The 22,199-nt window shown below is 42.7% G+C and overlaps 2 protein-coding genes across 4 annotated transcripts in view; both read right to left on the bottom strand.

Annotated features, from left to right (window-relative positions):
- TBC1D7 (TBC1 domain family member 7) overlaps positions 1-22,199 on the bottom strand; it is a 258,846-nt gene that overhangs the window by 80,385 nt on the left and 156,262 nt on the right. The gene's annotated exons all lie outside the window — the stretch shown is intronic.
- Positions 1-22,199, bottom strand: part of GFOD1 (Gfo/Idh/MocA-like oxidoreductase domain containing 1) — a 76,123-nt gene that overhangs the window by 47,051 nt on the left and 6,873 nt on the right. Inside the window, exon 1 of one of the 3 annotated variants that reach the window (XM_075745078.1) lies at positions 4,020-4,039. The exons of the other annotated variants lie outside the window; for them this stretch is intronic. The gene's annotated coding sequence lies outside the window, so the exon portion shown is untranslated. Of the gene's footprint in view, positions 1-4,019; positions 4,040-22,199 lie in introns of those variants that run through there. 3 annotated transcript variants of the gene reach the window in all.

Here is a 22,199-nt window from a genome sequence, read left to right on the forward strand (position 1 = left end):
ACCGCTACTGCTCATCTCCTCCAACTTCTTCTGTGCCAGCTTTCAGTGCGACCTATATCAGAACTAACGTCTGACTTGTGAAAAATATTATGCCCTTGTCTTCTCTGCACTCCCCATGTACCATCTATATCCATCTGTTATATATTGATTTCTATTAATAAGAAAAGCTCATCACACAGAATCAGCTTTCTGCTCTGTGCTGATACAGTGCCTAGCACAACAGAGCCCTGTTCATGTACCAGATATGGCCTATGGTATAACATGTAATATAACGTGTGTTGTATGTATGTACCATGTAATGCATGGTAACACAGTGCAGATGTAATATATGGTCACATGCATCTGTTCTGGACAAGTGTAGTCTGTGTAACAAAAGAGCCAAGAGGTAGAACCGAGTGAACAAAATATACCACTACTTCTGCTATTTTTAAAATTTCAGATTTACATTCAAATAGCAAAGAGAACTATTTTAGAAAACAAGTATTCTAATGTAGTTTATTAGCAGCTACCCACAGAAATGGGAAACAATCATAGTCTAAACTCTGGAGTCATTCTTAAAACCTTTCCCCAAGCACTCACAGATTCCCCAATCCATCTGTTGTGAAAACAATTATATCTGTATCATACTTTATTTTAGCATAGCTTATTCCACTCTTCTTACAGGAAGAAACTACACTGGTGTAAACCATCCTTATAACTACACAGCTGCACCAGTATTGTTTCTGATAATGTAACTATTTCAGGTTTCATAATAGCTTAACAAGTGAAGCCTGAGTTTAGCCCATTGAGTCATAAACTCATATGTGACATCATCATACGGAATCACCACCCTGAATGAGAATAATCAAGAAAGCCTGCACGGGGATTCCCACCTTTAATCTACCTTATTTTAAGTTTTGTCCCCATTTTAAAGGTGAGCAGTTGCAACACATTCTGGAGTCATGCTTGATGTTTCTCTCATACCTGTGGAGACAGCACCTTACCACTGTTCTCTGAGGTCACGTCTACACTGCAAGCAGAATATGACTGCTGCACATGCTGACACACTCGAGTGAGTTTTACTCTAGCAGCAACAGCAACAAAATTGCAGTGGTGTGGACTGTCACAGACCAAAAGATGCCTGGTGACATTGCACAGGGTGTGCTGATCTCTGTGCTACTCCAGCTTCATTGCTGCTGATCACCTACCTGGCTAGGTTAGGGCATGCAGGGTACCAACTAGACATCTCTGTGTTTGGGGACAGTTTTGAGCTGGCAGGGCAGAAAACTGAGTCTCGCCCTGCTTTCGTTCCTGTTCTTGTAGTCCCACCTTCTGTACTGGAGAGCCTGGGCTCTCTGCTGCTATTGATACCTGTGAATATTGAAATATTAAGGTCAATTCAAGCAATTAGAGCCATTGCTCAGTAGATGTAACCAAACAAAAGGGAAACCATTGTAACTTAGAAAATCATTAGTTGTAAGATAAGCAGCTCTGGAACAATGTCATTTTAAACAGCTCGGCCTTGGAAGAACAGATGCGCAAAGATAAGAAAGTTACAAGGTGATCACAAAACCAGCCTTGAGGAATCAGGTATATGTGATACCAGGACTGAGTCTGAAGACCCCTGACGACCACCTGGAGGTGCCAATGAACATGCGTGAAAGACATTAGCATATGCTAACGAGTTCCCAGAAAATCCATGAATGTGATAAGCACTACTCAGAAATATAATGAATATGTATATTAACACAGTATAAATACTTGCTAGTTTTGTCTTTTGGGTGTGCACGTTAGGTGGAGTTATCCCCCGTGCACCCAGCGCTGCAATAAAAAAAAGCCTGCTTTCTAAAACTTCAAAATAAGTCTTAGAGAGTGAATTATTTTGCCGCTTTCCGGTAACACTATGGACCAGAATGCTTGCTACGTGAGCACCATTCCTCCTTTCTGAAGTACAGAGAAAGTCGTCTTTGATGCTGCACATGTCGAAAGGATGAAAGCACATTCAAATGTGGTCAAATCTATGGTACAAGGTGGTCCTAAAACAAGGTAACGGCACACATGTCAAAAGCCTAACCGATCATCAGTGACAACTTTTTGCTTTTCCAGACCTATAAACCAAGCACAGATTAACCAGTTCTGACTGTGCAAGATATTTTTAATCCAGCCTTTTAGGTGACTTTGCAGCATTGGCAAAAGCCTGAATGGCAAAAAAGGGTCAGAAGGGAATTTTACTGCAGTGTCTGCTCAAAACTACATAAGCTCTCAGTTACACTTTTCCGGCGTGCATCAATGAAGTGGAAAGAGCTTTAGCATGGTTCACTGCCCAGAATACAAAATAAAACTAAAGAACAGAAAGTCTGGTGAAGTTTCAGTGTGTCTGTCTCACTCATTAAGGCTCCTGTAACAGTCAAATAATAAAGGCTTGTGTACTTGAAAGCCTGGGGGTTTTGCCCAACTTCATCAGTTGATCAAATAGAAGACATTGTATCTTTCTATAGACCTTAGACCTCCTTCAACCACCATAACTGCACACTGCAAATAAACCAAAGCATTTGCAGTAAAAGTTTAAAATATACTCAATTTATACTGTAGTTCTCAAAGGGTGATACTTTTTGTATGCAAATACACATGCATATTTGTACTTTCTAGAGAGATATCACAAAGTTACTGCTTTTATAAAATGTTTTTTTTGTCAACCAAATTATCCATATTTTAGTTTAGAATCACTCCTTTGATTCAGCATGAGGCCCTTAGGAACTTATGTGTGAAATGAAACTGCTAATATACATATTACTAAACATCTACTTCTTGTGTTTAACCAGGAAAGAATAAGCATTTGTTTGCTGAAGTTCGTTAGCACATGGGAGACACCACACGCGTGACAGAAGTCCATCCACTGTAGGAAGACAAGCCGGATTGCATAATTCCAGTTGAAGTAAGCAATAGCAGAAAGGGCAATAAATGCTGAAATACTCTAAAATTGAACTACCAAAAAAAAAAGCAATCTCGGCTCTGCTAAAAAGTCTTTCATGTGTCTCCTGGAGGGCAAAGACAGCAGCAGAAGTGGGGAGGCTTCACTCATTCAGGCTACAAGCACTGTATGACCACCCCGTCCCTATACCAAAAGTTCACCCAGCTAACAGAGTTAAGCTTGCAATGCTAACTGAATAACAGATTCCCTATAAATCAGAACACATTATCGGATACTGATAGAAGAATCCCCTTCAGAGATATCAAGTATGAGCCTGATTCTTAAGAGCCCAGAGGCCACTTCACTCCATTCACGTAAGTCTAAAACAGCTTTAAAGCATTTATATACTTACTACAGGAGCATTTTAAAGTATTTTACAGTAGCAAAATGAGATTCATATCCTCTTATTCTACCAGTAAAACCATTGACCACTTTATGCAGAAGCTGTTAACAAGCAAAGAGTCCAAGAACAAAATACCTGATCACAAGGTACGTGACAGAGCTCAATATTGGCACTGACAGAGACTTCAGCTTCAAAACAGCAATCACAAATTTCACGTTTTATCATTGCTAGGGTTTGTGTACTCTAGTAGTGGCCCAACACAAGGCAACGATAGCATGTCTGTCTGTCTGACAAGAAACACATCTGGGATTCTCCATGGGGAAAAAAACATGCATGGGCAAGAGGAAGATGCGTGGGCATCAAAAGGCAAGCTTGGGGTTTCATAAGATGAAAAAGGCTTAAACTTGCAAACTTAAAGTGCCAAAGCCAAAAGTATAGCCACCCCATTTTATCAAATGCACATAAAACCTGGATTACTCTGATTACATCCATTTTTGTGGTGCTTTCATGTAAGGCTTTTGACAAGTCACTTGCCTACAAAGAATCGTCTTGGGTTTTTTCCCAGTTCTGATCTTCCTGTGTGATTTGTCTGCTTGCCATTGCATAGTTTGTTATTAGTATTTCTTCATTAGGTTCACATGCAGCTGTTAGTGATTATTTCACAGCAACCATCATGAACAGCAGCAGGATCCTGTCATCCAAAGTCTCTGCCATGCACATCTGTACCTCTGGTAAGCACCCTGTCAGGACCTCTTCTGAAAGGCCAAACGCTTTCTTCATCTGAGTTTGCAGTGGCATTTACTCTCGGTCTTGAAGTCTGGAGTGAATCTCAGATTACACCCTGAGAAATAAATCCATATAAATGCCAAAATTGCTTACAACAACAGAGCAGTAGTTACTGTCTCAGCCCAGGCTGTGGATACTATACAGATCTTTCATGCTCTAGAGGCACATAGGCTGGAAGGACTATCAGGAGAATTGAGACAGGAAGGGGAATAATTCTGCTACACCACCACCACCTCCAGTTTATAACTCAACCCAGCTCACACAGCAAGTCCAGCAGCATTCCCTATTTTTCAAGAATACCCTCTCCATTATCCTTGCCTACATCAGTTGCAGCACATTTGAACTACACACTAACCTAAGTGGACACATCATCACTGGAAGTGTTCAAGGTCAGGTTGGATGAGGCTTTGGGCAACCTGGTCTAGTGAAAGATGTCCCTGCCCATGGCAGGAGGGTTGAACTAGGTGATCTTTGAGGTCCCTTCCAACCCAAACCATTCTATGATTCTATGAAACAGGAGTAGTTTTCCTACATACTGATGAATATCTGGTAAAATCCTACTGCAAAGAGAGCAAAGCTATATGTTTAGCATAGGCAAGGTGATCACAGGAAAACCTAGCAAGCTGTCAGGTAAGCCTGAGAACTTGTAATCATGATAAGGCTTTAAATATTTTTTTATTCTGTGCTCATTACTTTAAATGCTAGTATTGTTTTCTAGCCTGACATTTCCATGCTTGGGGTCACCTCAGTCCTCGAGATAGAAAAAAAAAATCATTGTGATTTATTTCAGAACAAAAGGTCATTTTTTACCATCTCATGAAGATAATGTACGCACTTCCATCCCAAACCCAGCTAGTTTGCTCCAAGGCAAATGCACTTCTGAAAATTAGGTCATTTTTTGTGGTTCATCAAGTCCATTGTTTCCAAAAGTAAATAGCCATTATCCTTAATGATTGAGTAATCACTCCCCTTCCTTAAATCAAGGGCTTTGAAGGTGATGGGGGAAAGGCTGCTTGGTTCAGATAGCCTCAGTGGGAAAGAGCAGCCAGCTTTTGTGCTGTTGTATTTGCAGGAAGACTTGCTCTTGTTTTTATTATAGATAGGTTTTGTTTTGTTTCCCCAATGAGAGGAATTATAGGAATTCAAGAGAGAATAAAGAACTACCATGAAACCCAGGACAGGGAATGAAGGCTGCCACCCAACTTCCACTGGCTGTTGAAATGGGATAAATGGCAGCCTGAATACAGCAGTAGAAACCAGAGCTCAGGAAAAGGAGTAGAGTTTAAGAAGATGTGCACTAGGAGGGCTTCCTGATGTTAAAATCTCTTGCTCTATCTCCATTCTCATAGACAGCCATTAAATTTCCCCAAGACAGCTACAAGCTCCAGCCAAAAAGCTGTGCTCAGCAATGCACTCACCTTTCACTGCCCCTGGTTTGGCACATCCGCGTGCAGAAAAGTAATTCACACTGGCCATGTGGTAAAGAGAGCTTTATAGCTGAGTTTAAGTCACTTGTAAAACCAGCTCCTGAGAGAATATATGCTGTATCTGACTTCGAAATGCAGATTGTTTTTCCTTCCCTCAGTGCTTTTAAAGCACTCGAAGACGGTGTTAAATCCAGCAGGCCAGAAAAGCTCAGCCCTGTGTTCTCCGCTCCCACTGGAGTTAGCGTCAATGGAGTAGAGCACTGCTGACTGCTTCTGAAAATCTCATCCAAGGACCTAGTCCAAAGCAAGCTGAATTCACTGGACAACTCCTTTAGACTTCTACAGACTTTGGCTCCAGCCCAGGCTACATTAGCATCCCACGGACCAGTGTGTTTTAGCAATTTACCACCCAACAGCTCTCAAAGTTCTCAGGCATCTGACTGAGGTAGAGTAAAACTTGTTGTTATTTAACATTATTTTCATAATGCCTATGGTAGATTCGGGACTTGATTTTTTCCGAGTAGCAGTGACTGAACTGAGTTGCTGTCTACCCACTACTTAAAAGACCAACGCTGTCACTTAAAGGAGTGCTTGCAAGCACCAAACACACAAGATCATGCACCCTCACAAGCTTAATGTAAGCGCAGCTCAATTTGTCCACAGAATATAGGCAATTCAGTTAATGAAAAGTAGACATGCATCATACCAGTCACCAAGACCCTTGTAACATGGCACATTTCTGTGCCTTGCATAGCCTCACATATTACCAAGTGACTCCTATTCAGAAGCCTGCAAGTAAGCTAAAGTCTTAAGGAGAATATCATACATATTAAACTACAAATAAATGTCTGAAAGAACCATCAGACTGCTAACAACTTCAGTCCACCAACATCAAGAAATATTATGTAATGTGTTGCAGGGAAGGATAACCAAAGCTTGTTGCTGGTGTACACACCTAGATGTAATTCTGCTCTACTAAAAAAGAGTAAAGGGTTTCTCCATCATAACCATGATGAAGATTTAAAACTGTACAAGACAATGAAGGACTTAAAAATGGCTTTGATTGTAAGAATTATTTTTTTTTTCTGACTTCAAAACTCGTTGTTATTCTGTAACGTTCAGAGTTCAGCACCATTTGTCACACAAATCAGTGTACAGTTTCAGAAGCTGTCAGGTCTGACTAACCCAAGGGAGGCAGAGCCTTGCTGATAGGTGCCAGAGAAGCATTAAGCTGACATATTTACAAAGACTGTGAATTAAACATGAGTTTCTGTATGAACCAGACTGGTTTAAATGCGCCACACATTCTTCATGTATTACATTTGGGTATCATAATACAACAATTGCATTTTACTGCTCTGTGAATTTAAGGCCAGTGGAAGCATGAGACTGATGTCCCCAAAGACTCATGTCCTGCTCCTGAACAGAATAGCAGCTATGATTTCTTCCATAGCACTTACATCAGTGCATCTGGTCCAGAAGGGGTCAAATACCCAAAAGTATGGGGGTTCCAATTTCCATACTCATGCAGCCCTCAGCCACCCTTCTGAGAGGAAGGCAGTTGCCAGCTGAGGTCCCTGACATGGGATGGGTAACCCAACTTTGTCAAGTTTGAGATCTGTCTCTGTAAGGTGCTGTGGGAGACCAAAGAGACTGGGCCACAAAGCTCAGCAGAGCATCCAAGGCGGGGTTCTTCTGATGGAACCTCTCCCCTCCATCAGATAGCACCTCAGCTACAATTTTACATATATTTTATAATGTGTTGATACAACCTGGGGAATACATCTATACATCCTCAGGGTCTAATACTACCATACTAACGTTTGACGTAATCCCATCCACTCTGGTTGTATTTCTGTAACGCTCTCAACATGTTCACTAACAAGACCTCTACGTTCAAAAGGCCATGCCCACCCCTGGGTTTCTTGTCATAGCAAAATCCTTGAGTTTCTTAATACAGAGCTTACATGCCCTCTTAGTGCATCTAATATTTAAGCAAGCTCTCCAAAAGGCCGTGAGGCTGTTCTGCCTTGATGCTGTGAAATTTCAGCTTCAGCTCAGGATACAGAACAAATGTTCCTGTAAAGCATATGCTAGTTTTTAACTGGCTGCATCTGATCATCACCCTTTTTCGCCAGCTCTCAAATACTGCTAGAACATCACCCACTTGAATGGCAAGAGTTGCTGGCAGGCTTGCAATGAATAGACTGAGCTGCTCACTGAAGAGCTGAAAAAGAAAAATCACAGCTACTGTCTACCTATCTGACATGGCTGTGATCAATGGGCATGCCAGATCCGGTATCATCATGCAGACTGCCTTCATACAGCGCAGCGTGAAAGCACATCACATCCTGCAGACCGGTTGTAGTGGCACGGAGTAAAAACACAACCCCTTGGTAACACAGTTGTTCCAAAAGGTGCAAGAAAACACATTACAATTTTCTTGTGCGTGCTTCTCTCTAATCCATCCAGCTCTACAATAGTGACTGCTGACACATTCAGCATTGTCTTTGCAGGCTTTAAATGGTTTAGACCCTCTGATGGGTCATCTGACCACACACTAGAAGATCGACTGCAACTACAGCATCATGAAAGCAGCTTTTCTGCTTTTTACTACACCATTTGGATATGACTTAAATTGGAAGCCAATTTGGAGATTATCCAACTCTAAGCTTTTCTATCCCAATGGTCTAACCCTCCAACCCATTTTAATGACATCTGAATGCAGTTCTAAAGATTGAGTCATTAGTAAACTGAGATAATTTCAATCACACTGAAAGACAGGTATGACACACCAATGCAGAAGTGTGCAAGAGAGGTAGATGTGAATCTGAAGAACGAGACATGAAGGATTGAAGGTAACTCATTAACGTATTAAAAGCTGGAGTTACATGGAAATATTGTGATTGAATTAAGAAAGGACAATATAACCTGACTACAAAGGTACCTCTTCCAGCATAGAGATAAATGTAAACTACAGCCTTCTGAGGAAGGTAGTAGAAACCTCATCAGGGAAAATATTTAATATTAGATATATCACAAAAATACACTGTAGAAAAAAACTCTGCTCTGTGCAGGAGATTGACAAACTCTCTTATTGTGTCATATGTTCATAGCCATTTAAGACAAAGCTGTTGAGGCCACCTAGGCAGAGACAAACCCAAACCTGAATGGTTGTTTTCATGATGAATCCACAGCAGCTTATTCCAAAGATGTAATATGACCAGTTCTTCTAGTATGCCATGATTATGCCAGCTCTCTCTGAACACTCTTATTTCTTTGTAATGAACTGTGACTAGTACAAGAAAGGGCAGTCCTGGGATTAAGAACATCATTGCACATCTGTGCCAGCTAAAATATCCACCCCTACACACGTAACACTAAATAAAACTTGGTAGAATACATTCAAGTGACAACATTAATCTCCTCTCTGTCTGATCATAGTATTTTTAGTAGGTTTCACTCACGGTACATTAACATTACAACTGTTGTAGCCTCAGTGCTTAGATGGTAAAGCAAGCAGTGGAGGATGGGAAAGGAAGAACATGTCATTTTAGCATTGCTGCTGGATTAAAATTAGAGAGGAGAGCAGCTACAAAGGAAGTAGTCAGAAGTGGAACTTGCAGGAACAGGAACATGAGGGAAATGGCAATGGCCACCAACCAGTATCTTTTTTTGTGGCCACCTCGACTGCTCCAAGTCCATGTTTCTGTCTCTAACTTGTGACAAGATGTTTCAAGAAGAAACCACGCACAACACCCAGTTCTCCCAGAAACACGCCCCACGTGAACGTCATAGCTATGGGTACAAGCAAGGACAGCCCTCTGCTCTCGGGCCAGGTTACGGTCAGCTGAGCCGAAACATCTCACACCAGATCCAGCGTCATAAGCCTGTTACTGGATTTGCTGAATTCCTGCTGGGTGAGGTATGCTTTCTACAAGGTTATGATTCAGAAATACACTGAAAGAGGCCATGATATACAGCTTCTAATGAAAAATTACTGTTATTTTTATTTTCTGCAAGTGAGATAGAGGAGGCACAAGGATGGGATGCATTTGAGCTCGGGTTTACACACAGGTACACTTGTGCCTAGGCAGTCTTTCCCTTCTTGCACTGCTTTTGTGTGCCTCAGACTTTTGAGCAGACTGCCATCTGACAAACACAGCATTAACAAGTCATAACTGAATTCATATGAGTTTCCCATAACTGCTCATAAGTCACAGTGCAAATCAGCCCAATTATACCAGCAGCCTTCCCTGCTCTCCACTCCACTCCGCAAAGTGTGGACCCTCCCCAGAGGACCAGTCAAGCAGGTGAAGCAAGCAAGCCCATTTCTGCATGTCCCAGTCCACTGGCGGGGGCAAATGCTCAGCTAGCTCATGACTAATGCACTGTCCATTTATGCAACTCTGGGGACCCACTTCAAATCAACTTGTGGTCTCCAAAATTATTTTCTGTATAGTTGGCCAGTCTCTTTGGTAGGCAAATCAAAAAGCTGATTTTGAAATTCTCTCGCCTCACTTGAGGCTTTCACTCCTCTCTGCTATACATAATCCAGAAGAAAGGAGACATGATTTTCTGGTCACTCCAGTTTCACGCTGGTACTACTTGACTGGCTTCAGTAGATTTACTCCTCATGTACACTGCTGTGACACAGTGAGGTTCAAAGATGGCTTAACAGCATACAGGGATGCACCAGCAATTCAGAAATTAGTCAGGAGGAGATCAAGCTGCATGTAGCATCATCAATGCCTTCTAAGCAGATGGTTAAGCACGAAGTATCACAATAAGGGCTAGAACAGCCTTTTCTTCCATGTTGTAGAGGTGGAATCTGAAATAGCGAACAAGCAGCACGAGAGAGAGGGTGAACTCATAGGGGGTGAAATTACAAAATATTCCTCCACCCTGCAAAAAAATCTTTTTAAATACTGGCTCTCAGCCCAGAGGTTTGACCCCAGGGGATGTGATGTCAGTAAGCCAATGCAATAGCAGAAGCAAACCTTGAAATGTAACGTCAACTCCTCCTTGTAAATCTCATCTAATCCAAAGTATTTCACATGAGAAAGACTTGCATAAAAAGAAGCCAGGAGAAGAAAAACATAGCTCAAGTGTACAAAGTCATGCAAACTCTCAAAATAGCCATGTTAGGAAAAGGCTAAGCTGTTTGTTGGGACAAGTCAAGCAAGTCACAGTGACAGCTCCCTTAGCTCTCCTTTTCAAGCCCAGTGTTCAGTGCGGGCTCTGAACCAGGTGAGAGATGGACAGCAATTAGCTATAACTTACAAGCAAAAGGTTCTCAACAATTTTTAATCCAAGGACCACCAAGCTCTTCTGGAGGAGAAAGAAAAAAGAAAAAAGCTGTCTTTGTCCTCAATTTGTCTCACTTGCAACCATATAAACACTAAGTTAAGCCTGAAATACTAATTTTCCCTCCTGTAGATTGACTGCCTGCACTTAGAAGAAGGTATATATCTGCAGACTCTGTTATCTCACAGACCTCACGTTGAGTAACACTGCCGTACTGTACCTTTAAACCCTCTTAAGATGAAGCATCACTCACATCCTCACAGCTGCGTTTCTGTTGCTATTTTTTGGTTCAAGCCATACCCTTTAATTCACAGAGTAGAAATATTGCCCCAAGAAAATAGAAAGCAGAGGATTTCTGTCATGCATTCCCACTCTGGAGACTGATAATAAAGAGCTTCAAGAAGGATTCATTAGGACCTAAACATCCTTCTTCCTGCCCTCTCCTCCCCCTCCAGACACGAAGCCCTGCTCATGTAGCCAAGGAATAATCTTAAGCCTTGCCTGACCCAGAAGAAACAATGCTGAGCGGGCAAAGCGGCACTTAGTTTACTCTCCCTCTCTACCTGGGCCTGGCAGAGCCGCAGAACACTCTGAAGATGCCCACCTGCAATTTGTTGCCTACAAGCCACTGGCTGGGGACTCCTGGGACTGCAGGAGTATGTTCAGGTACAGCATGCATTAGGAAAGTTCAGCCTGTCTCTCAACAATAAAGAAGGATACAGGGATGCTGTTAACAGCATCTTTTTACCACTGGGACATTTAACTCCACTCAGACAGGACAGCAAATAAGTTTGTGCCCACCTAATCATAATGCTTGCTGCACAACTGAAATACACTGCAGGTGAACCACTGCCAAAGCCAGGCAGTGTCACAGCGCAGGTTGGGGTATTTAACACATACCTATTTTTACAGGCTGTCGCCAGCAGGAGTTGGGTAGCAGTGGCAAAACAAGGCAGATGGCAGGGCAGCAAGACAGAGCTGAGTGCAACAACCAAGAGCAAGCCCTGACAGAGCTCTGACCAGCACTGTCTCCTTCCCAGAGCACGGGAGGAAAGCTTTGTCCTGGAGGCCCTCCCCAAAAACATCAAAGTCCAGATTTTTAAACAGACTTTTACTCATTATCTACACACGGGTTGAATTTGGGCTAGGTGACGCTGGCTGTCTACAGTGCATTTCAGCAACCAACTTGGGAAAATGACAGCTCATATACTTGAAAGTACATGAGGCTATGCCACACGCAGACACATCAGAGGTCACTTCAGACCTTACTGCGTTTGGCAAAAACTTCTGAAGTTACTTAACAAGGCTCTTACCAAATGTCTCATGGCTTATTGGTGCTGAAACAGCTATTCGCCACCTCTATTTAATAAACAAAAACCTGTAACTGCGCTTACTTTCTCTTTGCCTTCCTTATCTTTTAACTTTCCATCCTTCACCAGCACAGTGATGTTCTCAGTAAGCTGCTGCATTTGGTGCCCAAAGCACTTTCTGCCTGACCAGAATATGGCTTGGTAAGTCAGTGAGGAGTCAGCGGTGCCAGACAGGTTGCTTTACTTCACTGCTCAGAGTCTTGAGCCATGAAGTTCACCTCCACAGGGAGACCGTCTTGACAGCATCTTTTTCTGGGAAGTTCAAGCTAGAAAAGACAGTAAAGGGAACACACTTCTTTGTTTAACCTTTTTCACCACCAAAGTGTATGGCTAGCACTTTCGCTTCCAAGGAGAGTTCATTAATTCACTGCATCTTAATGTTCGAGATGTTACAGCTCCCACTGAAGTCAATGATGTCTTCTCCCAACATTTCTCCCAGTTTGCCCTTTCCCAGTGCAATGCAAACCTCACTCCAGGTCCTGCCTCAGCCCTCTCCCCCCAGCTGCTGCTCACTGCCAGGGACCCCACCACCACCACCCCAACAGCCCTCGCAGCACATCTGGGGCAAGCGCTGCTCAGTCCTTTCCAGGGAAGCAGAATACAGCCCGGCAGCGGGAGGGAGATGGGCAATGCAGCCCACGGCTGGCAAGAGGGAGAGCGGGCAGGGTGTTTGAGAGTCACAGCCACAACTACCCAGCTACACCCTCTTTCCCCTTCCGTTTTTTGCCAGCACAGCCACAGCAGCGCAGCCTGCTGTGTTAAACACTCACTGCCTCCTGCTCTGGCTCTCTCCCATCCCACCCCTTCCCCTGCCAGCCTTTATTCAACTGGTTTCCTCAGGCCAAATTTGTCAGCGTCATGGGTGCTTTTCCACTTTCTGTATTCATCTGTTTTTCCCCGTTCCTAACAAGGGAGGTGTCTCATACTCAGGGCCCCCCCCCTCAAGAGCAGTCTCTCCCCGCTTATCATTTCACTGAAACACACCCTCCTCTTCAAGACAAACGTTATCTGATGTTTTTGAGTGTGTGTTTTCAGAGACAAGAAATACCAAAGAACACCAGGCCTTTTCAACATGAGGCTTCGCGCAAAGCTGGGCATGGCTTGCCACATGGCCGTTACATTCAAGGAACCTGCAGCGAGCGTCTGGCTCCTGCAAAGGGGAGCAGAGGGAAGGCTCGGTGCTTTCTACTCCTAATCCGGGACTTCAACCATGGAACAGCACGTGCACTCCTCCCCTCATAAGTCTCCTTTTTTGGCACCGCTTCCAAATGAAGGTAACAAGCCAAACACGAGCCACCCAACATAAGAAAATCAGCCACGTGGAAAGCAATACTATAGTCTCCAATTTGCCTAAAGCTTGCTGCTGTGCAGACAGCAGTGGCAGCACAGCTATGGCACGCTGCACACTTCCACCACAAATTCCACTTGCTTTATCCCACTCCCAGTATTTACAGCTCAACCATAAGAACTGCTCCAAGATGAAACCTGGCAGCAAGGCATCAGCCATAAAGCAAACACTATACTGCAAAAAAAAAAAAAGTACGCTTAAAACACCCAAAAGCTTGGCCTGGCCACTTTTTTCAATCTCATGTCAAGACAACGCAAGCGAATGGGTTTGGCTTTCCATTTCTTGTAATGCTGCGTTCAGTAGAAGACCAGTTTCTTTGGGAATTTTGGACAATAACTGATGGACAGAAAACAACTTAAACCAGCTGACTTTCTGCAAGTAGCAAATCAAAGGGCCTTCAATTCTTCAGGTTTTAGGCACATGGAAGTTCATTCAGGGTCACGGCTGTGAGCCCTGACACACTCCTAATACCAATCAAATTCCTGTGGGCCAAATTAGAAGATTTTGAATGACCAAAAATTTCAGAGACAGCGAATTCTTCGGGGCTGTGGATCTTTTAGCACTTGACCTTGAAAGCAAATCTGCTCAAGTCTTCCCAGGTACCTCCCACCAAGTAAAAGTCACCTCTGCACTGATGGCTAATGAACTGACTGCCTGCAGGACCACTGCTTTTCACCCACAGAAAACAGGACAAGCTGCCCAGGCAGATCTCCTTCCTACACTTGACATGAAACTCCCATTGCTGTACCAAGGCAGTCCGCAAGGACCACAGCGTGCAACACACCTGAGGTGAGGACTGGCGAGACTTTACAACACATCCACCTCCCTTCTCCTCCCCTAATCCAAACGACATCTCATTTTCTGGAAGAGCCCTGCATCCTAACACTGCCTCCGATCATTCACCACCGTTGATGTGCTTCAAATCAATGGGCTCCAACACCTGCAGCTATCAATGGGGACTCCTGTCCCCACCTGCCCAAAGTGTTCTCCACCTGCTCCACCTCTGCGTAACTTAATCCCAAAGAGGAATGAAGATGACCAACTGCATCTATATTTTTGTGGGAAAGGGTTTGAGTTGCATGAGCACACAGGGAGATCCCGTCATGAGCACAAGAGATTAAATTATTCTAGGAAATCTAGAGGTAAATCTCAGACTACACCACACAGGTCTTTTTTCTGGCTTGCATGTCCAAAAAGCAACAGGCCAGTTTAAAGTAGTTTAATCCTACCAAAATTAACATTTGACTATAAATACCTTGTTTTGACTTAGGGCCCTGAATTTCCACTATTTTGCACCCCATGAAGCAATTTACAATTGCTTGAACATTCAAAAGAAGAAACAAGGCCCAAGATTGACAACTCATGGCATTTTGAATTAATTATTCTCCAGTTCCTTTAAATAAAGCATGTAAGGCATATTGTTCCCCACATCATGCATGGTATTTTAATTAATATCCTAACTACTGTCCACATCAATCCATCTCTCAGTCTTGTAATTACAGGTTTAGAGACTGGGCCAGCACAGCTGCATTAAATCAGAACAGAGGTTCCTAGTACACAGTTCTCTAATCAGAGCTACAGAGTCTTAGTCTGAAGCTAATTTTCTGACTTCCTTCTCTGTGGCCCTTTTTTTCCCCCCTCCCAAGAAACTACACCAACTGTTTGCTGCAAGCAAATTGAAGTAGCACAATTACCCACACTTTTAATTTCTCTAATATTATAGTTTCAGGCCCTAACAGGCTTTACAGTGCCAGGTGAGCCCGGGAATAAAAGAATAGATCAAGAGACTGAAAGGAGAGACTGAAAACAATCTTATTACTAGAGATATGTGTTCTGTGAGCAATACTCAATTCCAAATTCATATTTTTTATTTGCTGGCAGGACTTGAAGAATACAATACTTTCAGGTTTTCCTGCATTAACAGTTGTAGCAACTTCACAAGCCTATTGCTGCAGCACCAGCCCATTCGAAGTTTGTTCTAGAGATTTTTGATACACAGACAAAGAATATATACATACATTTACACTCATTACAATCATGGAAGTATAATCCATATGATCTGCTTGGTTTGTACACTCAGAGTTCCCAGTTTTAAACGCCACATAATCCACACAGAATTTAGGCTAGCATATTTAGACCAGACAGACAGTTATAAAAACCTAGAAATAATCTGTCATCTTTGCCCTGGTCCTGAGCCTGCAGTGCAAACATCTGACACTTGTGGCCAGGAAACTTTATCAGCATAGGTACTATCTCCTGGCAAGACTCTGAAAACACATAGTCCTCTCAGACGGTCAAAGCCATGTCCTATCAGTGCCGTGGTAAAATATATATTCTTTAGGAGTAAAAAACCAGTTTTGTTACTTCTATGCTATTAAGTTAACCTTCAAGCAGAGGCATCTCGTGTGCTGTTAATTCTTTGATGTGTCCTTTTCAGTGAAAGGAGATGTGAGAGTAATTCCTCCCCAAAGTGAGCAAAAGCCTCAAAATCCATACCTTGTTCATTATACCGAAGAGCTCACAAGGCCAGTTAATATCATACTTGTTGCATTACATTTAAGACTCTAAGAGAATCTTTAATGATTTGCCAAAATCCAGTTCAGGGGTTAGAGCATCACCCCACAGTTTTATTTTGAGCACCAAGCGAAGGAAATGTTTTCAAATACCCCACCTAATTACCGACTCTGTGAAACGCACTGATATGCGGATGAAGGCAGAAAGAAAAGACATCACACAAGGCCCCGTACAGTGCAATTCCATCTAGCACAAATTCCCTGTAAGCGCAATTACACCAAGATGGTACCTGACAGCTCCAGCAACTACCAGCACCCTACTTGCTTTCACCCATCGCTCTCGGATGATTCTGCCCGATGCAGGAGGCCCTAGGCAAGCACTCTGTAGGGCTAAAAAAAAAGGCCCAGACTTGAAAATTAAGTATCTTTTTACATCTGAGCACCTCCTAACAGCAGCTGCAAATCTGAACTTGCTCACATTGGCTTAAGCTAATGCTCAAGGTTGTATTTGCAAGCAACATTACAGATGTGTATCATATTGCCTGTCTTCATTAAAAATAAATACACAAGTCTCCCAGCTGCTGAACCATCACTGCTCATAGCAAGCTGGCTTAATAATATTTTTTTTTTGTAGCATCTGTTAAATAAAGCTCCATCGCTGGAAAGACGATTACTGGCATTAATAACCCACAAAATATTCAGTGCCAGATACAATCCTCAAACTCGACACAGCCACGGATCACTCAATCCCAGCCATGAATCTTCCCCAGAGAAGGGAGTCCCTCCAACAGTCCCTGCAATTCCCTGACAAGCTGTCCCGTACACATTAAAAAGGGACACCAACAAGAACGTAGAGGTTTTTGCAACTGGGAATCAGATTTCCCTGCACTGTCCCCACTCCTCTATTCCCACCCTGGTTTTAGACCTGTACAACCACCCAGGGGAAGCCCTGACCAGAGTGACAAAGACTGGTCCTCTCCCCGCAGCTCAGAGGCATTTGTCATGATCACCATCCGCTCAACGGCGTTCAGCCACAGCAGGTCCCACAGTGGAAGAGGAGAGCAGGCATCAGAGGACCCAGCTTCTGTCCTCACTTTCCCACACAAACTTCAGCAAGTCCTAGTCCCTCTGTGCTTCCTCATCCCCAATCTCTAGTTTCAGGAATCCTGACAGATGAAACCAGCTTCAGGAGGGCAGGTAAGTGCCATCTAATTAAAATACACCATCTACATTACAGAGATTGAAAGCTCAGGACAGAAGTCCTCAAGCGTATTCTCACCATGCCACTCTTGCTTAGAGCAGATAGGAGTCTCATCAAACACACGCCAAGGGTATAATGCAACAATTTTGTCCCCACCTGACACATGAGGGGTCAGGTCTCTCCGCACACAGATGGCAGCAGGTATGGTCTCAGCAGCTGCCAAAACATCCGTGCACATCAAGTCTCGTGAAGCATCACCTTCGCCTATGCGAATAAATCTGTAATTTCAAACAATGACAACCACAGTACCAACACAATTAAATTTATATGAAGAGCTGCGAGACAGCATTATAATCAAAGGCATAATTAAGTCTCCTAGCTAGCATCGAATCTCACAAACAAACAGATCAGCATTTATGAGACAGAAGTAAGATGGCTCGTGAACATAGACTTTCCTCATTTTAGGCATACGATGTGTCAAAGTATTTTTTCCATAATGGTTAATATTTTTTTCATAATGGTTAGACAGTGAAGTCCAGTTATAGCCAGAATTACATTTCAGGTCCGTGGCGCTCTCAAGCTCTCACGCCAGCAGTCATTGACCACGTCCAAAAGTACTTCAGCTAGTTTAGCAAAGATGTTACCCCTGCAAACCAAGCATCTCATGACACAGATTTTTAAGTAGAATTCGTCAGCAACATAAATAACGAGTCACACCTGTTAATCAAGGATAGAAAATTCAGGACTTCTTTTCATGTATTTGGCTAATGCTGTATCCACAAACTAGTCTCAGGGAGTGCTGCTTAGCCCTCTGCCCGAGAAACAAGTCTTTATCAGAGCATCTCATACTGTTTAACCACGAAGCATCTTTCACAACACAAAGTTGTCAAGTTCCTTCAAAGCAGGCAGCAAGTCACAAAAGAGTTCTGCAAGCTTGTTTAGTGATAGACTTTCACAGGCTGTGGATAACATTTCTAAGCACCTGTCCTCCAAATACTTTCCATCTTATTCTTTATTCCTGCAAACACACTGCTGTAACATGTTACAGAAGCACAACTGTATTGAGCTGTGGAATTGCACAGATGTAGCTATATCTTTGGATTTTTTTTTTATGAACAGGTACAAAAGCAGATTGCAAGCAAATTCCTGCTTACCTGAATTATTGCAACTGACAAATATTCCCTGTAAGGAATTAGGGATTTTGTCTTCAAGGAGACTACTGAAGTAAGCAAAGGTTTGCAGAACTGTGTCCCAAGACTCTCACCAATCATTTCCTATATTGACAGGGATGCCTTTGCTGAGAGGACAGAGATCTGCAAGGCCAGGCTCCTCTCCCAGCGGTGGGGGGAGTTTTTGTTTCAGGCCACAATGTGTTTTCAGTAACATCACCATAAATGTCAACTATTTCCTTTGATCCAGTAAAGCTTTACTTGAATTTACAGTGGAGCAAGCAGGATCAGAACCCAAGCTTTTACAGGCATCATTCAGGCACGTTTCTGGAATTTATTTTAATGCGCACAAGCTTGGCTACAACTGTTCCAGATGTTCTCAGAGCTATTCTCTCTCCCCTTTCCTATCCCCACACAAAACAGTAATGGTTGCATTGTCTTTTATGGGCTGAGGAAGTGAAGGAAGGGGAGGGACTTCCAGGAATTTTTAATTTATATATTTTTCAATCTCAACGTTGGGTTTTTTTAATTTTTATATATATATGCACACGTATAGAACTATATATAATGCATATGTATAGACACCAAGAGAAAGAATTCTGAGTGCTCAGTCTAGCCTTTGGTTTCACATTTTTAAGCAACATAACTCCAGCCCAGAAAGGATAGCTACTATTTTATAGTTCTCTCTCTCCTTGCTTGACTCTATTTGGATTTTGAAAAGCTCTCTATATTAAGGCTTCTCATTAGCCATGTGAAGCCCAGTACCCTAGAGACAGTATTTAATTCAACCATGACCTCCCTTCTGGGCATTTCCTGGCAAAAAATGGCCAGATGGAAGAGCTGAAGACTGCCAAACATTCACTGCAAGGAAGTGCCAAAACAAGGGTCTTTATTGCTGATAAAAGCCATGGAAACATCAGAATGCAAAACAAAGTTGCTACCTTTTTTTCACCCCCATCTGCTTCACTAAAGCTGTGACTGCTGCTGTGATGGAATTGAAGGCACCAGTTTTCACCCTGAGGTTAAACTCTGGCACAGCAGCAAATGATGAAAGTAATTTCACTCCCTGTGTTAAATCATTGTGTTTATTCTTATATTACTACCAAGTTCCTTACACCGTGTTCTCATTTTCTGTGCTCTTCACCACACTCATACTTCAGAGTTAGGTCTGATAAATAACAACTTTCATCATTAGCCCTGGCTGTGCTAAAACAAAGGATGCTATAATCTCTTTCCAAAGGAGAAGAGGGGGTAAATCTCATCCTCCAGAGTTCCCTAAAATTCTTGTTACACTGCGGGTCAGGTTGCAGACCTGTGTATTAATAAAGATCTGGTGTTTACGCTATCCTGGATGCCAGTTCCACCATCTGGAAGTACAGCTATAAAGGTATCAGCGGTGCTCAAGGATAATTACACTCACACTTGCCAGGTGCATGAGTCTTGTCGACATTGGCATTCAGCAGTGCAGCAAGGCCCTGTCTCCTCTGCTCTTCCCCAGCATGTTTTTAGCATAGCCAGCTCCCGAACACACACAGAAAAATTCTTCACACCCTTTGGGCACTTTTGCTCAAAGGCCTCTAAATTCACAGTGACCCAAAAGCCCGATTGTATTCCTCCCAGTGCCCACAGCAATAAACCACCTAAATTAATACATCAACCAGCTTTATACAGATTACAGCTGTACCAATACATCTAGAGCTGGACCACACTGGTAACATGGATGCATTTATACCAGCTGAAAGCCCTAAATGTATATGCAACAAACAATTTATGCCTGCGCAAGAGTGGGAATAACCTGTGCCAAATACAGATGCCATTACGCTGGCAGAATAGCATTCACGCCAGGAGTCACACCAGCTGGACTTCTAATGGCCATGCAGCAATTATTACATTAAAGAAATCATACCCCTTGCAGTCATAATTATATCGGTACAAAAATCTATGTGCAGACCAGGCCTTAAATCAATTTAGGGAACCTACGCAAGGGATTGTTCCTGTTTAATTACATAGCCATTTAAATCAATTTGTTTAAATCAAGACTTAAGACCTGAAATCATTTGTTGTAAGGAGTGTAGTTTTGTTACCTGCATGCACGCTGACCTTGTAAATTAAGTCCCCGACTTCGACAGCTCACTCTTACAAGCTAAGAGTTTATTATATGAATAATAAACAAAAAGCAGCACACTGAATGCTTCTGCTTTGGTAGTTTGAGGAAACCAGAACAATTTGTAGCAACTCCGGATAACGCTGTGGCAAACTGATATTAACAGTGAAGGGTGTTGTTGCATTGCAGCAGCCTGTGAAAAACACTGGTCTTGGCCATCCAAATTTAACTCTATTTTCATCCTCGGTACTTTGTCACCACTATTGCTAAATGGGCAAGATCTATGGCATGTAGAAAAAAAAAAAAAGACAGTAAGTTGTAATATGCTTCAACACAATTTACCTAGTTCTCAAACATAAGTGGACAGAACAACGAATTTAGCACTTGCAGAATTTTTAACCTGCCTCCATCAGGGGCTGTGCTCAACTCCCCATGTCTGGGGTCATACAGCAACTCTCCGTCATGTAGTGTCAATCCTGGGCATGAGAGGGCTTTCAGAAAAAAAGAAATAGAGAAAAGAGGCTACAGTGGGAAGCTTGAAAATCTACTCATTTTATTTGCCCAACATATTTTCCTTTCTCCGCATTTATTTACACATTCTTCCTTAATTCCCCTGTTATTTAATATTCTTCCAAAACCTGGAAGAACAGAAGCAGGATGCAAGTCCTTCCTTGACCTACACCACTGAGCACTCAGCAACACAAGTCCCCGAAAACGAGCGACAAGACAGAAAGTGACGGAGGGGAGGTCTGTTGGAGAGGAATCAGGCAGCTCAGTACCACAGCACCTGTCACGGTGGCCACCGCCCGTCAGAACGAAGGCACAAAGCTACGCAAGAAAGAAGAAGAATAAAAGGTCTGTTATCTGCTGTTCCCCATGTTATAGGGATGCAATAATTTACTCTAGAAGGTAAATAGTTACAATATTTAGCCTGGGCACAGCTCTAACAGTATAAACACACCTTTTATCAGGACCTTCTCCATCCTCTCCTAGAAGAAAGCTATGCTATGCATTTTCTGTTTGTGTAACAGCATCCACAGCACAGTTGTGCCATTTTAACAAAAAAATAGTTGCACAAGATACTTACTGTCTACGTGATATCCACTAAGTTATGTCAGCAAGAGAAATACAAAAGGTGATCCCCACTAACACAGCCACGAGGCTAGACACACATGCCTGCACCTTTAGCAGTAATGCCTGCTTTGCTTATAGGAGATTACCATTTCCAGCCCTTTTCCAGTTAATACCACATCAGTCAAATCTTTGTCAGCCACGCCAGAAGCCACGCCTACAAGTGCTATTCACTTCTTTCAGCTATTTTCAACACCAAATCAAGACATTACGGTATTGCTAATGTGTCGCTGTTAACACTGACAAGGACGCCCTGAGAGGACCTGTGCACTAGTGTGCACTAGTCTTTGAACAGCTGAGTTTTTCCAGTACCACAGACCATAGGAAAAATAGCTGTCTTCACCACCATTGCTAATACCAAGGTTAGACCAGAATAGTGCAAGAAAAGTGTTAAAAGTGCAGTGAAACAGAAAAAGGCCATAAGGACTTGCCTATACAAAGATTTAAACAAAAAAAAAAAAAAGACAAAAGTGCTCCTGACACATGTATTTAAAAGAAAATCAGATTTCTCAAAGTATCACCACCCTGACTATGGGCTCTGCCTAACAAA

The sequence above is a fragment of the Balearica regulorum genome, chromosome 2, assembly GCF_011004875.1.
Source record: "Balearica regulorum gibbericeps isolate bBalReg1 chromosome 2, bBalReg1.pri, whole genome shotgun sequence".
Taxonomy (NCBI): Eukaryota; Metazoa; Chordata; class Aves; order Gruiformes; family Gruidae; genus Balearica; species Balearica regulorum.